The sequence below is a fragment of the Oryza brachyantha genome, chromosome 8 (genome assembly GCF_000231095.2).
Source record: "Oryza brachyantha chromosome 8, ObraRS2, whole genome shotgun sequence".
Taxonomy (NCBI): Eukaryota; Viridiplantae; Streptophyta; class Magnoliopsida; order Poales; family Poaceae; genus Oryza; species Oryza brachyantha.
In genome coordinates this window covers 8980464-8988365 of record NC_023170.2, presented here as the reverse complement: position 1 = coordinate 8988365, position 7902 = coordinate 8980464, and the positions used below count along the sequence as shown (strand labels likewise).

Here is a 7902-nt window from a genome sequence, read left to right as displayed (position 1 = left end):
TGCCTGGTTACCATAAATATTGAGTCCCTGAAAAGTTAAATTGAAAGGACCTCAAGAGTAAAAAAAAATACTAGATTAGTGGAGTTTATATCTGCATCCCTTAATAAGAAAAAAAATACTAGATTAGTGAAGTTTATATCTGCATCCCTTAAATAGTATAGATTACTTATGCTTATGATATATCTCCCTATAATGAATGCTGACAAAAAATGTATGCACAGGAATACAAAGAACGAAAGCAATTAACCTAAATAAAAGGAATGCAAAGAACGGGAAGCATCAAATATATCCAACGGTCCAAGAAAGCCATTGTTTAAAGTCGTATAGATGAAACTGACAATGAACATAGGAATCCTTTCCAGTTACCAACTATTAGTAATAGCAATGTATTTGAAATAAAAAGAAATGCAACGATAAAATCTCGTCAAAACCTAAAACGCAAAGCGGCTTAAATCCTTGCTCGTTGGACCCAAGAATCAAATAAGAAGAAGCGCCAAGCGGCAGGTGAGATCGTGCAAGAACCAAACGAAACAGATGATACGAGTTCCTCCTACGATCCGCTTGCATTCGAAACAGAAGAAAAGGAAAGATTTTACAAATGTTAAAAATAGCGGAAGAAATAAAAACCAAATCCCACCAGGATCGCTCGAGCGTTTTTGGGGGGAAGAAATCTCGTGGAAAAAAAAACAGCCGTTTCGGCTGCATGGAGCGCAAGAGCCGCAGCCATGAACCAGAACCAAAAATCGCTGCAGAAACACGGCAGCAAAGCCACCGAAACCCTCAACGCAAGAAGGTGATACTCAACCAGAGGTAGAAGAATCGTAGAGAACGACGGGAAGAACCCTACTCGAATCAAGCAGTGGATGGAGCAGCACCGCATCGCCACAACAAGTTTCTCCTGCATTTGATCGCCGAGCCGCCAAGAAACCAAAACCTCACCAGAAAGCGTCCCAAAAACCCCCCCCACCTCCTACTACCTAGAACCGCGGTACAAGGTAGCCAAGAATCGCATCCCGAAACCCATCCACCCAAGAACACCGCTGCATTGGTACCAGCCCGCAGATTATTATACAGCCGATGAAAAAAAAAATGCAACAGAGGCGGAATCGAAATGAAGCACAAGAAGAAGAAGGCAGCAAGAACCCTACCCGGCGGTGGAACCCAGATTCTCGGAGCAGGCAACCGGGGAGGCCCCCCCTCAGACGAGACCGAGAAGGCGAGGAGAGGCTGAAGCGAAGGAAGAAGTGAGGCCGCTGGTTATGCACCCTCTCTTCAAGTCCTCGACTTTATTTGATTTGATCGCGGGCATCAAGTCCGCCGGCTAACGGTCAGCCGGAGCGTCGTGGTAGAGACTGGCAACGGATTTGACGTGGGCCACGATGGTCTACACTTGACTAGAGTACAGGGGGAGCAGCGCTACAGCGGAAATGCGTCAACTGTTTTGCTCTGAGCAAGTTCACTGGCCAGCAGCTGAGGGGTGTTTTAACGGTGAAATCGGTGAAATGAAAATGTTTAAGTGTCACGTCAGATGTAAGTTGTCGATACGAATAAAAAAACAAATTTTACGGCTGACGTGGAAACCACGAGACGAATCTTTTGAGCCTAATTAATCCGTCATTAGTGTATGTTGGTTACTGTAGTACTTATAGCTAATCATGTACTAATTAGGCTCAAAAGATTCGTGTCACGATTTCTCACATAACTATGCAATTAGTTTTTTGATTTATCTATGTTTAATACTCTATTTAGGTATCTAAAAATTTAATGTGATGTTTTTGGGTGAAAATTTTTGGGAACTAAACGGGGCCCTAATAGCTTCAATTCATATATAGTAAATCTAATAATCAATTTATATTATAGTTACTTATAAAATTAATACATGATTCAACGTGTCATATACACAATGCGTCTTAGAGTCCATGTTGTAGCTAGTTATAAATTAGTAGTTCACTACTCTTCTCTCTATTCTCTTGTCTCTTTAAAATATGTTTATAACTGGCTTATAGTCTGCTATTGTATCAGCGACGTTGGTAGATTTCAAAAAGAAATTTTTTGTGCGTTAAAGAGCAATGCTAATAATATAGCCAAGAAGCTGGTTATAAGACTTTTTTAGTCTTCTCTCAGCCCACTCATATAGTAGTTAGCTTTTTTATTATTAATATAGGACTCACATGTTTCACTCACAGAGTTTATTGATTCTTGTACCTGAGTTGGCTTACAGTCCGCTTCTACTCTCTCCTCTCTCTTCTCCACACCAGAATTTAGCCTGCTATTATACTTGCTCTAAGGTGAATATTTGGTCGGATGAAAAAATAAATTTAGAAAGGTTTTTGGAAACAATTGAAAAAATAAAATTTATAGCTCGTTTGAAAACCGTAAGATGAATCTTTTGAGCCCAATTAATCTATCATTAACACATGTGGATTACTGTAATAGCTAATCATGGACTAATTATTATCAAGCCCATAAATTCCTTATACGAATTTCAGAACTTTATTTTGTATTAAAATCTCCGTCCAAGACCAGCCGGATACACCAATAGACAAAGTTGATTACATCACCATCGTTCTTAAAAACAATAATAAATGATAAATAAAGTCTAGCGACATGTAGCGGAAAGTAAAACAAAGGGCTTCTAGCTCCAACGTAGCTTGGCTCCAGATCACAGTCAGCACCTCGACGGCAGACAAGTGTCAAACCTTAGAATCATCTTCATCTGAACCGTACTCTATCTCTGAAGGGAAAAATACGCAAGGCTGAGTACAACAACGTACTCAACAAGCAGCACCGAAAGAGAGTAATAAATGAATGCAGGTAAGCACAAGGATAGGCTAAGGCTAGATGCATGAAAGCAGTGATTGAATAAAACAGAGATTAAAAGTAGAATAACAGTGTTTAAATAAATGAATAAAGCATTTAAGATAAATCATTTGAATAAAGCTTCTTCACATTGTTCAACGTTACACCACGTTGCAACAGGCGCAACTACTCAACGTTACACCACGTTGCAATAGTCCCAGGTGAAAGCCAGTTTACCCAAATTATTAAAAGTCTGTCTAATCATAGTGAATCTGGGAGTCCACCAGTAACCGTGGGCATAACTATTCGAATAGATTATACTTTGATCAGAGGTGTACTACTGTATCCACAAGACAGCTCCATTACACTTGAACATGCGCCGACGTGCCACCATGGCACACCGGAAAGTAGACTGTGAAAGAACCCGTCACATAACCCTCCCTATTTAATTACACCGTGCTTCAGGTTTCACTTCCTCCTTTACACCAAGTCAGACAGTCCTCTCTTGTGCCTTGGTGAATCCGAAAACATTATAGGTCATCATTACACCACGACTCCCATCCATATTCCATCACACCCACCCTTGCCTTGGTGTGTCAAATAGCTCGAAGCCATGCTTCAAATTTCACCTTACCCATTTTGGCACGTTGTTAGCACTAGATTACATTCAGGGCATCTCGTAAACCGATCCTTAATTGTCATAGGTGCTACTCTCAAAACCATACACCCATGACCCACCATTATCAGTATTTTAGTTGGAATTAACCCTGACGGGTAGTGAACCATTAAACTAAATCGGTGTACAAGTCATTACAATTTTCCCATGTGCTACTTGTTATAAGCAAAGCTAAGTATGGCCTAGACCTGATGCTACTTCAGTTACCCCATATGCAACAGAATTAAAGAATGGACAAACAATGGCATAATACAGTAGGTCGAACCCGAAAAATAACATAAAGTAGATCAAACCCGGAAAATAACATAAAGTAAAGTAAAGAAAATAATGTAAGTAAATAATGCATGTTTGAATTAAATAAGCGGAAAGTTTATAATAAATAGGATCAATATGGTCGAAAGTTGTGCCACTTGCCTTGCTCAGCCTCAGGAGGGATCTCCGCGACGATCTCGAAGTAAACTGGCACTTCGGCCAGGTCCAAATCTAAGCGGCAAAGCACAGAAATAAATAAACAGTCACAAACTCTACTTAAACAGTAAAAAAACTATTTTTAATGGATTCTTGGCATTTTTTGGATTTAATGAAATTTGAATGGACTTAAACGGAGACTAGATGAATTAGTTATGAATTTTAGAAGTTTTCTGGGTTTTTAAACTAAACAGGAAAACCTTAATTCGATTTATTGCGCAATAAGTGAGACTTGCTGACGTCAGCCCGAGGGGAGGATGGCGCCGACGGGTGGTCCCCACGTGTCGGTGAGAGGAGAATGTGAGGAGGGACTGACGGGTGGGGCCCGAGGAGGGGAGAGAGAGGGGGAGCACAGACGATTGATCCGTGGGTCCGACGGGGAGAGAGAGGGGGTGGCAGGGTGGCTGGCTAGCGGGCCTGGCCGAGGGGAGGGAGGCTGGCTGGCGAGTGGGCCCCGTCGGCTAGTCACAGAGAACAGAGGAGAGGATGGAGCGGCAGCGCTCAGGCGGGGGAGGTGGCCGATGGCACAGCGATGGCGCCGACCGACGGCGATAGTGACGGCACACGACGAGCGCGACGGCGCAATCGAGGGGAAGGGCGGTGGCGATCCGGTGTGTCGGCGACGGCGCACGACGAGCACGGGCGGCGGCGGCGGCTTGACGTCGGTCGCCCAAACCGGTGATTATTACCGCGGAATTGCGTATTCTGCCTTTTTTTTCTTATCAATCACCTCCACGACAATCTGCTTGTTAATTCACCTGGTAATGCTGTCTTTTATTTTGGACGGTTGGACCCCGAGAGCAATGGTGCAGATTTGCATGCGTGTTGACTTTGTGCTCTCTAATGGTGGATTTTGATAGCGATTTGCACCATTTTGTGCGATGAACTCAACGGAACTATATGGACGAAAACCTTGAGCTGTCAGATGCTGGAGAGGCTCGGAACGACCATTATGCAAACGCAACACTCTGAACTCTCTGGATATTCTGAACATGTCAGTCACTGGTAAGAGTACAAAAAGTGGTAATTACTGCCTCTACCATAAAACAAAATTATTTTTAGTTTATTTAATGGGCATTTGAGATTAAGAAGAAAAATAGAATAGACAATAACAAATGAGAAATAAACTAAGACGGTAGGATAGGAGGATATAAAATAGTATAGAGTTTTAATGGAAAACGATCGATGTGACATATAGTGTTGTGAATAATGCCAAATACGAATATTTTGGTATATATAAATTTAAAAATACTTATATTTTAAAACGGCTGGAGCAGAAGAAAGCATAGTAATTAAAGTGCTGAAAAGCTTTACATGGCAGTGGCAAGCTGCTGCCACTTCTGAGCTCAGCTCAAATCAAATCAATTCAAATGGGCCGTAATTCACAATAGCGTTGTTGGGCCGTCAAATCCATCTCCAAGCTCCAGGCCCAACCAAAATCTGTCGCAATTCCCTATCCCCATTCCTGGGCGTCACGTAATCGGAATCCCGTTACGTGGCCCAACAAATTACAATGGGCCACGCGTAAATCGAAGTCCCATTACTGGACCACACGAAATCAAAATTCCCTTACGGCCCAATTATCCTGGGTCACGCGTAACTCGAAGTCATGTTTCGGCCCAATATAGCCAGCTGCTGGGCTTGAGGCGCGCTGAGTTGAAATCCACATGGAGGAAATTTGGTGGGCCCTTTGCTGAGGAGATTCCCAACCTCCACCGCGTCCGATGGCCGACGCGACCGGCGGTGAGCCGGCGACCCACTCCGCCGGAAGTCAGCCGTCTGCCCGCGCTGCGCGGCGCGGCCAGCTAGTTCCTCTCCGGGTGGTCGGGAGCAAGATCAGGCGGGCCTCCGCGGCGGGGATCGTTGGGATCTTGCCCCATCCGTGGTCGCGCCCCTTCCGCCTCCCTGCCTTTTCTCTCAATCGCAGAAGGCAGCAGCCGGCCTCGCTCCCGCCGGCCTCGCCTCCCGTCCCTCCGGTGTCGCCGGCGTCGAGCGAGCGTAGGGTCGCCAGCCCCGTCTCCGTGAGTCCCCTCCTCCCCCGCCAGTCCTCTCCTCCTCCCTCCGCAGCCTGTGCGCCCCCTACCCAAACCCTAGAGTAGACCAAGGCCGCAGCTGCCGGCGGGCGGTGGACCGGCGAGACGACAGTAGGATGGCTGCCCTGGAGTAACCGGCTGTGCGCAGGATCGGCATTCAACAGGTCAGCTTCGAAGTTTTACTGAGCTATTAATTTTCTCTTCTTTCCATATTTGCTGATTTGTTTTGTTTGCAGCCAGTTTGTTCGTATGTTGCTAGCAGCACTATGTAATATCCTGTGATTTCATTCCTTCATGGGAAATTTAATGTCTGTGATGAATTTGCACTATGTTGCTAGCAGTCTGTGATTTTATTATCTGCAAATTTAATGTCTGTTTAAACAGATGTTCTAATGTTAGCTGTTAGTTTGATAACCTTGGTGGTGTTAGAAGAGAATAATCTCGCGTTGATCTGATGTTGTGTTTGCTGGGATGTTGCATGATGGTGTGTGTCTTTTTTTTTTCTATTGCTTCTGTAGATTTTCGTCATATTAATCATGTCACTTAGCAAGGTTGAAGTGAACTTGATAAGGCTGCAGCTTCAAGCGACTCCTCGGCAGCAGAACCAGGCTAAGCTTGTCCATGTAAGTGTAGCTCATACAATTTTTCTTGGATAGGAGATTTTTCAGCATGCTTTGTTTTGTGTCAGTAGGCTGATTGTATACCTTCAGTCGTTTAGAGAACAAAGAATTGCTCAAGTGAGTAGTTTTGTGTGTGGGAAGTGAGAAGGGAATATCTCTGGATTACCTAGTGTGCTTCAATTTTAGCTGTTCGTAGCTAATGCATATTCTCTGTTTCGGCAGATAAAAAACAATGGACTACTCGTCTGTCACCGAAAAAAAATGGATATTATGGTTTTTGGATGGTTTCTTTTTAAATTATACAGGAAAAATGATAATGCATATAATTATTAATGTTCTGATCGAAAATATGGAACGGTATCTGAGTGATATGTCATAGTTGGATATCATATTATATTTAATAGATGTTCCATTTGTAAACCAAGCTATAATATCTATATTATTATTTCCACATCATCCTAATAAATAACCTTACAATGACTAGTCTAATGGTATTCGAACAGATGTTTGTCTGTGTCCACGTGAGAGACAGAGAGGACTAATCTGCAACCATTTTCACAGAAGAGTTTGCTCATTGGACAGCACAGAGGACTAATCTGCAACCATTTTCACAGAAGGGTTTGCTCATTGGACAGCACAATACGATGAAAGTTTGTAATTAAGTTGTGTTCATCAATTGACCAGGGAACATTTTTTTTTTCTCTAACAACTGTGATCACAATCGAGTGGATTGAATCATATATATCAAATGAAAAGAAAATCAAATTGAGCATATATATATATATGTATATATATATACTAGAAAAATGCCCGTGCGTTGCTACGTGTTTGCATAAGAATAATGTTATTACACAGTGGGTGGATGAAATTAAATCTTTTTTACATAAGAAACCGTGCTGCAACGCTAGCAAATGAATGAAACATGCAGGATGACCTTTCATTCATTTTATGCGTCGAAAACCTAGTGGTTTGAAAAAACGATGGGTGAAAGCACTATTGATTGATTTTTTAAGAGTCGTGACATTTGTCGAAACCCTATAAGTTGATAGTTTGAATTTTGCAAACCTTGGAAGGAGCCAAGTAGACGTAGAACAGATACCGCCGTTTCCCGTTGTCCAGCCACGCAAGATCCAGGTCTAACACTATCCAAAGTTTCAAGCTTGCAGTAATTAAGCATTGCCTCATTTGATCATGGCCACCACTGCTGCTGCTAGCGCTAGTTCTGTAGCCATGCAAGAAACCAAGGCGATGCCTAGCAACTCGATCGTCCACTAGGAGTGTGTCACCGGCAAGGTACTGGTCATTG

At 43.1% G+C, this 7902-nt stretch overlaps 1 long non-coding RNA gene across 1 annotated transcript; it reads left to right on the top strand.

The window, feature by feature from the left end:
- The first annotated feature begins 5621 nt into the window (after window positions 1–5621).
- LOC102702400 lies at window positions 5622–7387 on the top strand. Its single transcript, XR_423733.3, has 3 exons — window positions 5622–6140; window positions 6495–6599; window positions 7100–7387. It is a non-coding gene; the product is annotated as an uncharacterized LOC102702400 (long non-coding RNA).
- The last annotated feature ends 515 nt before the right edge of the window (window positions 7388–7902 follow it).